Genomic DNA, 3850 nt, shown 5'->3' with positions numbered 1-3850 from the left:
GAACATTAACGAAGTAGTTTTGGTGCCTTCGTAACATGTTACGAAGCTGTCAGAGGCGGTTGCCTACTACTACGAACACCCTTACTGGTTGACCTGACCTGACCTGACCAGACCTGGCCTAAATGCATGAAGACATATTCTGTGTTCAAAACTAACATGATATTCGTGATCAGCACCCCGAAAAACCCCATAGCAGCCACGCTTTACGACTTTCTAACAGGTCCCGATTTTCCCGACTTTTGGGTCATTGACCTGACCTGGAAGGTCAACCGATGACCTAGGACCTTAAAATTGGGTATCATCGGCTTCCTCTCGTCACGGGCAACACGCTCGTTTTTTCCGCGAAGCTCTAGCTCGATCAGGGGCGAAACGGCAAGGGGAGGGTGGGGGGTCCAACGGACCCCCCCCCCTTATACGTTCGCGGCTGGAAAAACACCAATACGGACGAGGGTTAAACTCGATTGGGATGATACCATCCCACTGCAGCTTCAACAAGACTGGCTTCAGTGGCATTCATCTCTCTACAATCTGGAACGTTTCAGGACAGAACGTTGCATGAAACCTGACATATTCGGAAGGACACTATCTTCCCAACTGCACTGTTTCGCCGATGCCAGTCAAGCTGGATATGGTGCAGTAGTTTATCTTCGACAGGTGGATGATCAAGGGCGTATTCATTGCGCATTTCTCTTGGGAAAGGCACGAGTGTCTCCGTTGAAAAGTGTTACGATACCTCGAATGGAACTTACCGCTGCTACAATAGCAGTTCGTCTTTTCCTCACAGTAAAAACAGAGCTTCATTCGGAGGTAGATTCTGTTACTTTTTGGACCGACAGCACGACTGTCCTTCGGTACATTAGGAACAAGACAAGCCGTTATCATACTTATGTCGCCAATCGCGTTGGCTACATTCTCGAAAACAGCAGTGAAAACCAATGGAATTACGTGAAGTCAAGCATAAATCCCGCGGACGAGGCATCCAGAGGGATAACTGTGGCAAAATATCTAAATCATCATCAGTTTATTGAGGTCTCCAGTAAATGGCTTTTCAGGCCTCTCGTCATACATAATACAAACGCAGTAAAATACACTATCGGTAAGAACAGCACAATGAAAATATAAATGTTAAAAACGTGAATACGGTTAAGATTGTTAAAAGTATTGACAGTCAGGTTCAGCTATGTCCCACGATGCACTTGGAGGCCATCTCTCGATTCCATGTGCACACACTTCTATGGGGGAAGCTGCGCCTGGCGCGCTCAGTGGAGATACGAGGGACTTCGAGCTGGCCTCCACATGCGCTCCGAGTGCGCCGGTCTGTTACATCCGAGCGGCGCTGCACAATGTGAGCTAGAGCCGGCGGCACGTCAGATGAGATCAGCCTATCGATGAGGGCCACATCTCGCTTCGCTAACATTCCCTCGAAGCGCGCCCATCCCAGAGCTCGCAGAGCTGGGGTCACATGCTCCCGTCGGCCCAGTCCAGTGACGACACGTACAGCGAAGTTGATCGCTTTCTGAATGCGGTGCTTTTGGGAGGCAGTACAGCCTCCCCACACAGTACAGCAGTAAATAATGTGCGGGAAAACTAACGCCTCAACCAGCAGCTTCTTAGTTTCAAGCGAAATCTTGTGTCTCAACTTGGACAGACCGACGAGAACGTAGTAGCAGCGGCGCGTTACCTGCGACACATGTTTCTCCCAAGTTAATGCAGAATCGATATTAACTCCGAGAATTTTAGCAGATGAAGAGGGCTCAATTTCACAGTCTCCAAATGTGATTTTCATGTCAGATTCACACTTTTTCTTGGGTGGCTTAATGATCAAAAGTTCGGTTTTGCTTGGATTAATTTTGAGTGTTTTGGGTAAACCACTGCAGCGCCACCTTGAGGGTATTTTCAACGCGCAGTTTGAGAGAAGCCAGGTTTTCGGCCGAATCACAGTCTAAAAATTGCACGTCATCAGCATACGTAACTTAATTTCCGTGTGTCAAATGAGTGCCCAGGTCGTTAGTAAAAATCAAAAATAGCCTCGGGCCCAAAAGGGACCCTTGAATTACGCCATGTGTCACCGGCAACACTCCACCACCGCCACCCTGAAGTTTCTGAGTTCTGTTGCGCAGCCAATCGTCGAACCAGTGACTACTGACACCATACCATCCCAATTTAACTAAAAGTCGCTCATGTTCTACACAAAACACTCCCACCGATTTGGATGTGCGTCTCACCCGTGTCGGCGCATGCAGTTTTCAACTTCGTGAGATAACACTGGGGGAGCTCGAGCGGATTATTTTCAGCATGCGTAACTCGAGTGCCTGCGGCTCCGATAACGTCTGTGTCCGCATGCTGAAATTCGGATTCCCCGCTATTGGTGGTGTCATCCTGCATATTATCAATACCTGCTTAATCCAATCTGACATCCCCGATTCATGGAAACATTCCATAGTTCACCCTCTGTTCAAGTCTGGTAACCCTTCAGACCCCGCAAACTTCCGACCCATTTCCCTAGTTCCTGTAATCATGAAAGTAGTTGAACGCATTGTCCATCAGCAGCTCTACGCCTACCTCTCCCATAATCACCTTCTGGCATCCTCCCAGCACGGCTTCCGCCCCCGGCACTCCACGGAAACCGCGTTGCTGTCTGTCACTGAACACATCCTGGCCGCCACTGATAGGGGGGATTTGTCAATGCTATGCCTTCTCGATCTCTGTAAATGTTTCGACGTGATTGAACACGATCTTCTGATGCAAAAACTGATGTTACACGGCATTGAAATTTCCTAGTTCGCCGCCTATCTACATGGACACACTCAGAGCGTGTCTTTGAAAGATGTATCCGGACGTAGAGTGCTGTCTAGACCTCTTTCTAATGCCATGGGTGTCTTCCAGGGCTCTGCGTTAGGGCCGCTTCTTTTCACCATTTTCTCTAACAACTTATCGCTATACGCGGGCGACGCAAAAGTGTTTCAGTATGCCGATGACACTCAAGTATTGGTTAGCGGTCCAGCTCGGGACCTCGAAGTTCTCATCTCGCGCATGGAGGACTCGCTCGCGTCTCTCAACGACTGGTTTTGCGCTAACGCCCTCAAAGTGAACGCAAGTAAAACACAGCTTATTGTATTTGGCACTCGTCAAAATCTTCGTAAATTACCAGACTTTAGAGTACCATTCCGCAACGCAGCGTTGCAACCGTGCGCACAAGTCGGGAACCTTGGCGTCACTTTTGACAGCACTATGTCATGGGACGCACACGTCTCTGAACTCTGCCGCCGGTGTACGGGACTGTTGATTGGTCTTTCACATGCGCGCCACTGTCTCCCAGATGGCATCATTCGAACGCTCGTGACGGCACTCGTTGTATCGCGTATCCAGTACTGCCTTTCAGTTTATGGTAATGGGTCCCAAAAAAATTTCGATCGACTCCAAAAAATTCTTAACTTCGCCGCTAGAGTTATTTTCGGCCGCCGTAAATTTGACCATGTCTCCGACCTGCGAACAAAACTCGGGTGGTTGTCCCCGCGCGGTATGTCCGATTTCCACACCCTTGTCATCGCACACAAGGTCATACAGCGCCGTGAACCTGAGCAACTAGCAGCCCTGTTCGTCGCTAATAGCGCTATCCGCGAGAGACCATCCAGGCAAGATCACTTCTTCCATCTTCCCCGTCCACGGCTGGAAACGGGCAAGCGGCGGTTTGGCTATCGAGCTGCAGCTCTGCTGAACAGCCTGCCACCTCACCTGTCGCAGCTGCCTCCCGCCCGCGCTGTTAAAGCCGCAATCGTGGACGATGAATCAGCACATCGTCGCTGACCAATAGGATAGGGGTGGGTAAAAGCGATGAGGCTGTCCTGAG

Source organism: Amphibalanus amphitrite, unplaced genomic scaffold (assembly GCF_019059575.1).
Source record: "Amphibalanus amphitrite isolate SeventyFive unplaced genomic scaffold, NRLGWU_Aamphi_draft 001054F_arrow, whole genome shotgun sequence".
NCBI classification, from domain to species: domain Eukaryota; kingdom Metazoa; phylum Arthropoda; class Thecostraca; order Balanomorpha; family Balanidae; genus Amphibalanus; species Amphibalanus amphitrite.
This window is presented reverse-complemented; position numbering follows the sequence as displayed.